We start from the raw sequence: 12,987 nt of genomic DNA, 5'->3' as shown, positions 1-12,987 counted from the left end.
TTTCGCTGCGGCACGTCCCCCCTGTGGTTGCCCGACAGCTCCCTCCCGGAAGGAGGGAGCCAAATGTCGGCAACCCTGGCCTAGGCTACCTGACATCTCAGTAGCCTGTTGGTTATATGGACATGAAGGAGCACCGTCCGACTCTGGGCCTGGTTCAGAGATGTACGCTAATGCATTCGCAGCTGTGATCCCGCACGCAACCGCTATTCGAAAATATGCCAATGTTGTAGCTGGCAGGAAATGTATTGAGACGGTATGGGTATGTAATGCTGGCTGTCGGGATGCCTCCTGTCAGAATACCGACAGGGGAATCCCGATGGTTGGTATCCCAACAGGGGTCGGTTAAGTATACTTACCCTCACCCCTTCTAACCCTAACCCTCCCTTCTTGTAGCCTAACCCTAACCCTCCCCCACCCCACCTCACCCCACCCCACTAACCCTCCCCGTTAGTGCCTAAACCTAAGTCTCCCCCCTTTGTGCCTAAACCTAACCCTCCCCCTTTTGTGCCTAATCTGAACCCCCCCAGTGGTGCCTACCCTAACCCTCCCCCTAAGGGTGCCTGACCCTAAACTCCTCCCCCCAAAAAACTAATCCTAAACCCGCTACGCTACATAAACCTAGCCCCCCCCACGGCTAACACTAAGTACGCCTTGGACTTACCTCGTTCGGCCTGCTGTCCACTCTGTGTTCCGGCGTCGAGATTAAGATAGGTGTCGATATTTCTACGCCTATCTTAACTCCCTTATTGGGCTTCCCCTGTCGGGATAACTACATCCCATTGAGACACCCACCAACAGCTTCGCAGATCCAAGCAAGTACGTACAAATGCGCAATCAGCCATCTGAGTACTACACAGTGAGTAGTACTATGGTCATGCAGAATGGCCTTAGCTGATACATCAGAACAGCTTTATCTGCATATGGGATCGGAGCCACAGGCTACAACATGCTCGGAACTGGCGGGACTGGCCTGCATTTTTTGCCGTCACTACTCATTACCTCCCCCAAATGATGTCTGACTGTCGGTTGCTTTGCAAATAAATCCTCTCTAAAAGATCCAGAGGTAAATTCACTAAGTGGCTGTTTTGCTGGGGTTTGGAAACCACTGCCCAATGCCGGCAGATTGAAGCACCAAACCACTGACCTCACTATTCAGCGGTGTTATGGAGTTATGCAAACCACCGTCGACGTCCATATGTTTGTGAGTAAAACTGCCCCCCCAACCAAACAGGAGAAGAATCACAATACACTTATGAGGCCAATCATTATGGCTTGCATAAATAGGGACATACTGTGACACGGATAATTCTTTTATCAGTAAAATGGTATTTTACTAATTTATTGGGGAGAAAATTTTTGTTTTATTTTATTAAAAGAGCATTATAAGTATTACTATTATTATTATGATGATCTATGTTTAAATATGTTTTTATGATAGGGCAACCTTTATTATTTTATGACTACATAAGTTGTGCCCACATCATAAAATAATAAATACTTCCCCTGTCATCAAAAAACATATGTAAACACCAATAAACAATTAATATTGCCCCTTGAATACAATTAATAAATAATATTGATCTCTTAATAAAATGAAAACAATGATATATTAATAAAATAATATTTCCCTCATTACACAGTGACTGCCCTCATCACGAGGCTGATTCTGAGTCGCACGCCGTTGCGACTGCCAGGGCCGTAACTAGGGTGGTGCAACCTGTGCCATGGCACAGGGCACCGCAGGGGGCGCTGTTTGGGCATGTCAATTTTCCTGTTAATTATCATTCTCACTTGTAGTCTCCTCTTCTTTTATCCCCAGCATCTCCTGGCTGCCCCTATCTCTTCCCTGGCCCTCCCCATGAGGCCATAGCCCTTTTTCAGGTGCACTATCTTATGTCTCTATTTAAAAAATGGGGGGGGGACAATGCTCTCTCTGGCACAGGGCACCAAAAAGTCTTGTTACGACTCTGACGACCACTTTAGTGTATTTTACTGTAGCCATGCCTGCGACTATATGCTAATGCTAGTATCAGCCCTTCCCCTGGTATACAAGCAAGATGCCCACTTTCAGCACTGTATGCGCTGTAATACCACCTGGTGCGTCTTTAGATGCGCCATTGTTCACACCATCGAAACTTGCACCAGCCCCATGGTAGGTGCAGATTATCCGTCAGATTATGGCCGGCATTGGGAGCGATTCTGCGTCTCTGTACTTAGTCGCTATCAGTGACATGCTCACAACACTCCCATAGCATGCCCATAAGATGGACGATCTCCATGCGTCCTCTTAGCCACCCCCCTGTCACTGCCCCGGAACACCCAATACATTTTCAAAACATTTCTGAAACCATGTGTCTCCCGTGCGCCTCAATCGCAGCTGCCGCTCAGTGAGCACGCTATCTGGACACGTGTGCAGTGCAACTTAGATGCATGTACCGAAGAAGAAAATCGATCCTCTGCCTCTGGCATTGCCGCTGTGTCTGACTCAGAGTCAGAGCCCTATAAGTGTATTGTGATTCCTCTCCTTCTGAATGGCCAGATAGCTGAAGCAGCATGCTTTTGCTTTTACAGCTATCTCGCCTGTCACAGCCACCATTCGATGCGATGTGAAACAGAGCACTGCTACAATGCCTAGCTGTGCACATACCAGCCATTTACAGTATGCTGTACTGTACATCGTAAGTTTTTCTGCACACCTCTGCACACCTATGGGGTGCGTGGCACAACTTGTGATGTTAATGGCCGCGATGTGCTGTTAAGTATCATTCTCCGGACACTTAAAACTACTTTTTTACCTCTCCGGTGCCTGTCCAGGCTAGTGCTGAGGTCCGCCCCCGGCCGGTACTGAGGTCTGCCTGCGCTGCTCCTGCTCCGTCTCCTGCACAGTGTCCTGTCACTAAGCATGAAGATGGCCCTACGCAGTCCCTTTCTCACCTCGTGTCTCTCCAGCATTGTGGTGCACAAGCTGCAAGCCAGAGTTCCCTCCAAGACCACAGTATGGGCACAGCCGTATTGGACGCTGTTCCTCCACTCAGAGCACTGCTCCCAGACCAGCTGATCACAGCATCCAATCCCTGGGGATCCACCCCTATATATTCCATTCCCTGATTGGCCCACATTGCCAGTACAATGTCGCTTATTGCTGAAGTTACAGCTCTGTGCTGAGCTTCCAGGTACTCTGTATCTGAACGGTCCCAGGGCCTGATTCAGAGCCGGACGCTATTTGCGCTCGCTCGTTCAGAAAAAGGGGCCGGATATTTAAATAGAGCGCTCGCTCTTTGCGGTCTGTTGACGCCTCTATGTCTGAACGAGCGAACGAAACATGCGCTCGCTATTTTTTAAAAACCACCCCCTGGCCGCTCGCATCATACGTCATCTCCGCTATTTATTAGATTAATCGAGTACATCGAAAGGCATCTGAACTGCTCGCAGTGCTTGTGGTAGCATTTTCCTACCGCAATCATGCGAGCAGTTCAGGCTAAAAGACAACCAAGTGACGTGGTCAATGACGCTGCTTTGTTAATTATGCACACCCTTAAAACGCCCATTTTGAGCGTTTGGCACGCCTGCGTTCGGATCTCCACTCCCCGTTTTCAAGCACCTTCCCCTGTTACCACCCACAAACGTCTCATTCTGTCACTCAAATTAGCAGGCATTTGCTATTTTGCGAGCACACAATTTCTGACCGCAGTGACTGGTTCGCGAATGCGTATTACAACTAGGGGTGTGCACCGGCCACTTTTCGTGTTTTGTGTTTTGGTTTTGGATCTGGATCTTTCTTCGTGTTTTGGATCTGGATTGGTTTTGCCAAAACCACCCTTCCGTGTTTTGGGTTCTGGGTTTTGTGTTTTGGATCTGTATTTTTTTGAAAAAAAGCATAAAAACAGCTAAAATCACAGAATTTGTAGGTTTTTCTGCTCCTATGCTATTATTAACCTCAATAACCTTAATTTCCACTCATTTCCAGTCTATTCTGAACACCTCACACCTCACAATAGTGTTTTTATGTCCAAAAGGTTGCACCGAGGTAGCTGGATGACTATGCTAAGCGACACGAGTGGGCGGCACAAACACGTGACCCATCTAGGCGTGAAACTGCAGTGGCAGACAGGATGGCAGTTTGAAAAACTAGGCCCCAAACTGTACATAATGCAAAGAAAAAAAAGAGGTGCAAGATGGAATTGTCCTTGGGCCCTCCCACCCACCGTTATGTTGTATAAACAGGACATGCACACTTTAACAAACCAATCATTTCAGCGCCAGGGTCTGCCACACAACTGTGGCTGAAATGATTGGTTTGTTTGGGCCCCCACAAAACAAGCTGGCAATTAATCTGTCCCTGCACAAACTGGCTCTACGGAGGCAAGATGTCATCCTCATCCTCCTCATCCACCGATTCCTCACACTCTTCAGTGTGTACATCCTCATCCTCACAGAGTATTAATTCGTCCCCGCTGGAACCACAGGTCCCTCTGTACGTTCTGGAGGCTGGTCTCCCTGGAAGAGTTGATAATTCATTTTATGATCATCATCTTCTCCACATTTTGTGGAAGCAACCTCCTACGCCTTTCGCTTACAAGGTTCCCGGCTGCACTAAACACTCTTTCGGAGTACACACTGGAGGGGGGGCAACTCAGGTAAAATAGAGCCAGTTTGTACAGGGACCTCCAAATTGCTTCTTTTTCCTGCCAGTACAGGTACGGACTGTCTGACATGCCTACTTGGATGCTGTCACCGATGTAATCCTTCAACAGACAGATGCACGCTTGTCGCTGCTGCTTTGAGGATGCAAGTGCGGCTACAGCCCACACAATTCACAAAGACAGAAAAAAAAAAAAGAATATTTTTATTGTTTGTGGAGTGCACTTTGAGGGTTACACCACCCTTTAACAGACAGACGCACGCTTGTCGCTGCTGCTTTGAGGATGCAAGTGCGGCTACAGCCCACACAATTCACAAAGACAGAAAAAAGAAGAAGAATATTTTTATTGTTTGTGTAGCACACTTTGAGGGTGTCACCACCCTTTAACAGACAGACGCACGCTTGTCGCTGCTGCTTTGAGGATGCAAGTTTCGGCTACAGCCCACACAATTCACAAAGACAGAAAAAAAAAGAACAATATTTTTATTGTTTGTGTAGCACACTTTGAGGGTGTCACCACCCTTTAACAGACAGACGCACGCTTGTCGCTGCTGCTTTGAGGACTGTATCATATGCAGTGACAGTAGACTTGTCAGAAATTGTTGGCACGTCCTTCAGTCCGGACCAGATGTCCAAACCAGCCCTTGACTTATGACACAGGCGCACGCTTGGCGCTGCTACTATGTTGATGCACGTGCGGCTACATCGCACACAAGTCACAAACACATTAAAAAAATAGTTTGTTTTTTTTGGAGCACTTTGAGGGTTACACCACCCTTTAACAGACAGACACACGCTTGTCGCTGCTGCTTTGAGGATGCAGGTGGAATCTAGACGGGATTTGGAACCGGGGACACACTACCTCCATCAATTGTCTAAATCCCACTGCACTAATGGCGGATACCGGACGCACGTCTAACACCAACATAGCAGTCAAGGCCTCAGTTATACGTTTTGCTTCAGGATGACTGCTGTCGTACTTCATCCTCATCGCTAGGGACTGTTGGAGGGTCAATTGTTTAGTAAAAGTAGTGATGTTCCTACTTCCTCTCTGGGATGATGAACAACTCCCAGCAGCAGCAATATATAGCACTAGGAGGAAGTGGTTCTTGATCTTTCCCTATTTTATTTTTATCGGAGAAAGTTTGGTCCTCCATTTATGTTATATTGATATATACGTGCGGCTAAAGCGCACACAAACACAGAAAATATTTTTTTATTTTTGCTGGAGAGTAGTGCACTTTGTGGGTTACACCACCCTTTAAGAAATGAGCCAGTCGGCTCTTTACTTATGGGACACAGGCGCACGCTTGGCGCTGCTCCTTTGTTGATGCACGTGCAGCCACAGTGCACACAAGTCACAAACACAGAAAATATATATTTTTTTTGGTTTGGAGTGTACTTTGGGGGTTACAGCACCCTTTAACGGTCAAGCCAGCCGGCCCTTTACTTATGACATAGGCGCACGCTTGGCACTACTTTGTTGATGCACGTGCGGCTACTGCGCACACAATTCACAAACACAGAAAAAAAATTTTTTTTGGTTTGGACTGGTGTGTACTTTGGGGGTTACAGCACCCTTTAACGGTCAAGCCAGCCGGCCCTTTACTTATGACACAGGCGCACGCTTGGCACTACTTTGTTGATGCACGTGCGGCTACTGCGCACACAATTCACAAACACAGAAAATAATTTTTTTTTTGGTTTGGACTGGAGTGTACTTCGGGGGTTACAGCACCCTTTAATGGTCAAGCCAGCCGGCCCTTTACTTATGACACAGGCGCACGCTTGGCACTACTTTGTTGATGCACGTGCGGCTACTGCGCACACAATTCACAAACACAGAAAATAATTTTTTTTTGGTTTGGACTGGAGTGTACTTTGGGGGTTACAGCACCCTTTAACGGTCAAGCCAGCCGGCCCTTTAGTTATGACACAGGCGCACGCTTGGCACTACTTTGTTGATGCACGTGCGGCTACTGCGCACACAATTCACAAACACAGAAAATAATTTTTTTTTTGGTTTGGACTGGAGTGTACTTTGGGGGTTACAGCACCCTTTAACGGTCAAGCCAGCCGGTCCTTTACTTATGACACAGGCGCACGCTTGGCACTACTTTGTTGATGCACGTGCGGCTACTGCGCACACAATTCACAAACACAGAAAATATATATTTTTTTGGTTTGGACTGGAGTGTACTTTGGGGGTTACAGCACCCTTTAACGGTCAAGCCAGCCGGCCCTTTACTTATGACACAGGCGCACGCTTGGCACTACTTTGTTGATGCACGTGCGGCTACTGCGCACACAATTCACAAACACAGAAAATAATTTTTTTTTGGTTTGGACTGGAGTGTACTTTGGGGGTTACAGCACCCTTTAACGGTCAAGCCAGCCGGCCCTTTACTTATGACACAGGCGCACGCTTGGCACTACTTTGTTGATGCACGTGCGGCTACTGCGCACACAATTCACAAACACAGAAAATAATTTTTTTTTTGGTTTGGACTGGAGTGTACTTTGGGGGTTACAGCACCCTTTAATGGTCAAGCCAGCCGGCCCTTTACTTATGACACAGGCGCACGCTTGGCACTACTTTGTTGATGCACGTGCGGCTACTGCGCACACAATTCACAAACACAGAAAATATATATTTTTTTGGTTTGGACTGGAGTGTACTTTGGGGGTTACAGCACCCTTTAACGGTCAAGCCAGCCGGCCCTTTACTTATGACACAGGCGCACGCTTGGCACTACTTTGTTGATGCACGTGCGGCTACTGCGCACACAATTCACAAACACAGAAAATAATTTTTTTTTTGGTTTGGACTGGTGTGTACTTTGGGGGTTACAGCACCCTTTAATGGTCAAGCCAGCCGGCCCTTTACTTATGACACGGGCGCACGCTTGGCACTACTTTGTTGATGCACGTGTGGCTACTGCGCACACAGTTCACAAACACTGAAAATATATATTTTTTTGGTTTGGACTGGAGTGTACTTTGGGGGTTACAGCACCCTTTAATGGTCAAGCCAGCCGGCCCTTTACTTATGACACAGGCGCACGCTTGGCACTACTTTGTTGATGCACGTGCGGCTACTGCGCACACAATTCACAAACACAGAAAATATTTTTTTTTTTGGTTTGGACTGGAGTGTACTTTGGGGGTTACAGCACCCTTTAACGGTCAAGCCAGCCGGCCCTTTACTTATGACACAGGCGCACGCTTGGCACTACTTTGTTGATGCACGTGCGGCTACTGCGCACACAATTCACAAACACAGAAAATAATTTTTTTTTTGGTTTGGACTGGAGTGTACTTTGGGGGTTACAGCACCCTTTAATGGTCAAGCCAGCCAGCCCTTTACTTATGACACAGGCGCACGCTTGGCACTACTTTGTTGATGCACGTGCGGCTACGGCGCACACAATTCACAAACACAGAAAATATATATTTTTTTGGTTTGGACTGGAGTGTACTTTGGGGGTTACAGCACCCATTAACGGTCAAGCCAGCCGGCCCTTTACTTATGACACAGGCGCACGCTTGGCACTACTTTGTTGATGCACGTGCGGCTACTGCGCACACAATTCACAAACACAGAAAATAATTTTTTTTTTGGTTTGGACTGGAGTGTACTTTGGGGGTTACAGCACCCTTTAACGGTCAAGCCAGCCGGCCCTTTACTTATGACACAGGCGCACGCTTGGCACTACTTTGTTGATGCACGTGCGGCTACTGCGCACACAATTCACAAACACACAAAAAATATTATTTTTTTAGCACTTGGGGGGAGCACCCCTGATGGACAGAGCACCCCCTGGACAACACTACAGCACCCCTTTAGGACTGGGACACTGCACAGGACTTTGGAGTGGACACAGCCCCTATGGAGAACTGACTGCACAACACAGTCCAGCCAGCCCCTATGGACTTTGAAGTAGTGGACACAGCCCCTATTAACAACAGCAGCACAGCACAACACAGCCAGCCCCTATGGACTTTGAAGTAGTGGACAACAGCAGCACAGCGCAGCACAGCACAGCACAACACTACTCTGCACTACACTACACTACACTACACAGCCCAGCCAGCCCTAACTCCCACCCTCCCTCTTCACTGTCCACAGCCGAGTGAGAAAATGGCGCCGACGCAGGTACCTTATATAGGTTCCAAAACCCGCGAGACTCGGAAGGCGGGATGATGACGTTTTGCCTCGATTTCAGATCCGAGTCAGGCGGGAAAAGTCGAGCCTGACTCGGATCTGCCTCGGATCGGGGGGGCTTGGGGGGGTTCGGATTTCAGAAATCCGAACCCGCTCACCCCTAATTACAACCCATACGCATGCGCAGTTGTGCGAACATCGCTCGGAGCGAACGAGTGGCCGCTTACGAGCGGCTCTGAATCAGACCCCCAGTCCATTATATCCAGTTCCTAGATCTTTTAAACAAGTCTCCAATACCATCTTGCACTCCAGTCTGGTTTTAACACTGAGACTTGTTCTTACAGCCTCTTTAGGTCCCAGCCGATACCTCCAATCATCGGTCTCATTCAATACCTTCAACCATCGGTCTTATTCAATACCTACAATCATCGGTCCCATCCGATACCTTCAATCATCTGTGTCATTCAGTACCTCCAATCATTGGTCTCATCGAATATCTACAATCAGCATTTCCAGCTGTCAACTCCAAACATCAGTCGCAAACCGATTTAGAACTTCAAAGCATCATCCTCTACAGCTCCACTAACTCCTCACCTCATACATGAGGAAGTCTTGGCTCAAGCATCCCAGCTTCATCCACGCCTCCCAAGTCTCCACTTCAGCCTCCCATGCCTGTTCCCACCAACTCCAACCCTCAGGCGTGATATAATGGAAAGGCAGACTGCATCCATCATAAAGGGAGTGGTCTTACAGTGATAGTAGGCTAGACATTAATTAATATTCCCGTTTTGCTTGTTCTACCATGGCCAGATCTGGGCAGACCCCAGATATGCAGTCCCCCAAAAGTAGGCAGATGGGCTGATTCAGAGTTGGGAGCAATGCAAAAAAGAGGAGCAAATTTGAAAATTGCAAACCAATGCAGCGCTGCAAGTGGGGCAGATGTAAAATGTGCGGAGAGATTTAGAGAGAGTTGGAAGGGGCGAGTCCTAGCTGAAATCTAAATTGCAGTGTAAAAATAAAGCTGCCCAGCATTTGTAAGCTACAGTACATGCAAAACCAGCCAGTATTTACCCTGCATGCAAAATGGCTTGCACAGTTACTCCCTTTTCTTGGTTTGCTCCCAACTCTGAATCAGTCCCACAATGCTTTTCCAGGGGCAAACTAGGGACATGCAGTCAGGGTAGGCAGTGCCTCCCCTGAGGCAGTGCCTCCCCTGTCATACTTCTGAGATTTGATATAAAAATTATTACAATAATACAAAGTAGATATTTATAACTTATAAACATTTTATTTGTTTATTGTAATATTTTTTATAGTTAACACTCACCAGCTTTGTGGAGCTCCCTGGGACTGCAGGAAGATGAGAGATGAGGCAGCAACAGCTCACTCTCACTTCTGTATAGTCAGACACTGCTTGCAGAGCTGGGGATGGGGCCACACCACAGGCAGTAAGCTGCACAGAAAGAGAGCTAATAGAGGCATATCTCTGACTATGGGGGGCATGCCTTGAACACTGATGGACACCTTGGATGTGTCATGTGACAAGGAGGTGCCCTGCAGTGTTTAGAGATTGGAGCTGAGTCAGCAGCAGCAAGAGAAAACACAGTGATGCAAAAAGGAGAATGAGTGAAAGTGTATTGAGGGGAAAGTTACAGTGACTAGTGGTGAGACAGGCTCCCAGCATTCAGACTCATCTCCATGTGTACCTCCCCAGCCATTGACCTCATTGCACTTCACTGATACAAACAGATTCATTTTGAAAGCTCGGTCCTGCAGTGTCGATCACCCATGCAGCTGAGAGGTATGCTCCATTTACGGCTGCTCAGTAAAATGGGGACGCCCCCTGTTATACTTCTTGGGACATATGTGTTCTGGGTGCATAGTAAACTCATAGGCATGCACATACAGGGTCCATGTGTGCCCAGACACAGCCTAATGTCAGACATCATCTCCGTGCTTGTCTGCAAATTATTGTTGCCATCAACATGATGACAGTGCCAGTGAGTGAGTCATGCAAGACATAGCAGCACAGGGATGCCCTTCCCTTCACTTCACACCCTAATTATCTCCATCCCTGGAGGAGCTGAGGACGGAACAGTGCAGTAAGTTGTACAAGTGCTATATACAGGGGCATATCTATAATGGGTGCAGGGTGTGTGGGGCACATGGGCCACACCGCACACTCTGCATCCATATTTTTAATACTACCCACTCCGCCTCCGGAGTCCCATGTTGGCGCTGGTATCAGCACTGTCAAGATCGCCTGGAAAATGACTGCCAGCATTTTGCGCATGCGCAGTAGGGAAAACACTGGGAAAATGGCCGCTGCGCAATTTTCCCGGTGACCTGCGCATGCGCTGTAGACTCTGGGCACACTCTGAGCGCTGCCGGTCACTGGAGAGAGAGTAGGGGGCCCCAGACAGAGACTGCACATGGGTCCCCTCCTCTCTAGAAACGCCAATGGCTATATAAACACACTGTCAAGAGCTATTTGGCATAATATGAATTGGGGGCACTATTGCGTAGCATAATATGGTCATAGGTATGTGAGGTGACAGCATTGAGGGAGGTTTGATGGAGAATATTATAATATGTGGGAGAATGGGTGGGAAATGATATGGGAGAAAATTGGGGATCATGGAGATGAGAAGGGGGATTGATCACCCTGTGGGCCTGATTCAGACCCGGTCGCAAGCGCTGAGCACTCGCAACCGGGTCGATGGTGGTCCGCAGCGCATGCGCACTATGGAGCTGGTTTCGTCGTGCGCATGCGCGAGACCTGGCTAGCAACGGGCAATCCGCCGCTCCGGGTCTCGCACCAAAGGGGGTGAGCTGTCGATGTTGAGTGACAGCTCGCCCCCTTTGGTGGGCGGGCCGGGGGGGTGGCTGCCCAAACGGAGACGTTCCCATGAGAATGCCTGCCGTTTGGGGGCGGCCCCACTGACATCACAAGTGATGTCAGTGGGAGAGCTTCCGGCTCTGTTAGAGCCGAAAGCTCTCTGGGGCTTGCGGCCACGAGACCCTACCACAAGGGTCTCGTCACAAGCCCGATGGTCAAGACCATTGCGACCATCATCCTGGCCGCTCGCATTAGCTGTGGGTGGTTACCCACAGCTATGCGAGCGGCCAAGAGGCCGCTCCAGCAAAAAAAAAGCCAGGCCCTGATTCAGAGCGAGCGCTCTGTCAGAGCGACCGGGTCTGAATCAGGCCCTCGGTGCAGAATATCCATCTCTACATTTCACTTGGTGAACATACTAATGAAATGTACTGCACACGCTAATGAGTAAACTATAAGCAATACATGTCTATAGTTCTATGATGCCCATTATAGTTGTATGCAAACATTTGAGCAGCTTTGGTCAAATTACTAATTGCCTTAGAGATAAGTTAACACAACTTCTGTAAGATACACATACAGTACAGTGCTTATTACTGCAGTCTAATATCTGACTAAAATTTGCATGCTTACCTACTTTCCCGGACGTCCGGGAGACTCACGGATTTTCCAAGAGTCCCACATACTGTACTCCCGGAAGTGTAAAAGACCCTCCCGATTGCCCCCTCTTCTGACCGTAATAAAGAGAAGTGCCCGGCTTCGTCCAACTCAATTGTCAGATGCATCCACCTCTGGGAACTGTCTTGAAAGGGAGAAATTAAAAGTCAGCAAGTAGAACTATTTGTCGCTGTTATTAACAGAATTAACTTAGCATTGCATGTCCGTAAGTTTGGGTGCCCTCTCAATCAGCACAAAACTTCCTTTGACAGAAATCACAGCTTCCAAATGTGTCTTAAAGCCAGCTGAGTGTCTTTCTTTGTGAGCTTCAATATGTAGAAGCATGAGTAATGAGACCATGCCCCCTTTTCGGCCAGGGGATTTCCTTGCAGCACTGGGTGTCGCTGACCCCAATGCCGCCACAGTCTGAAACCCTCACAAGAGAAGGAAATATCTCAAACTATGCTTCCAGTGACCATTTTAGGCACAAAGTGATGGTTCCTCCTACATGTCCATTGTACAGCCGAATTACTAAAATATTTGCAAAGATTCCACTTGGCTTGTAAATATACTATCTTGGGTCACAACTGCGCAACAGCAGCCATGCTGACATCACAAGCAGGAAATCTCTGGTCTTGTCCTGTGTTTGCACAGTCCGTGGCAAGGATTCTTATAAGCTTTGCCAAA

General features: G+C 48.0%; 1 protein-coding gene across 1 annotated transcript in view; it reads right to left on the bottom strand.

Annotated features, from left to right (window-relative positions):
- STYK1 (STY kinase 1) overlaps nt 1-12,705 on the bottom strand; it is a 53,493-nt gene extending 40,788 nt beyond the window's left edge. Inside the window, exon 1 of the mRNA XM_088450493.1 lies at nt 12,277-12,705. The gene's annotated coding sequence lies outside the window, so the exon portion shown is untranslated. The remainder of the gene's footprint in view (nt 1-12,276) is intronic.
- Nucleotides 12,706-12,987: the final 282 nt, after the last annotated feature.

Source organism: Taudactylus pleione, unplaced genomic scaffold (genome assembly GCF_031769625.1).
Source record: "Taudactylus pleione unplaced genomic scaffold, aTauple2 ptg000518l, whole genome shotgun sequence".
Classification (NCBI taxonomy): domain Eukaryota; kingdom Metazoa; phylum Chordata; class Amphibia; order Anura; family Myobatrachidae; genus Taudactylus; species Taudactylus pleione.
The sequence above is the reverse complement of the archived record's forward strand: the minus strand, read 5'-3'. Positions and strand labels throughout refer to the sequence as shown.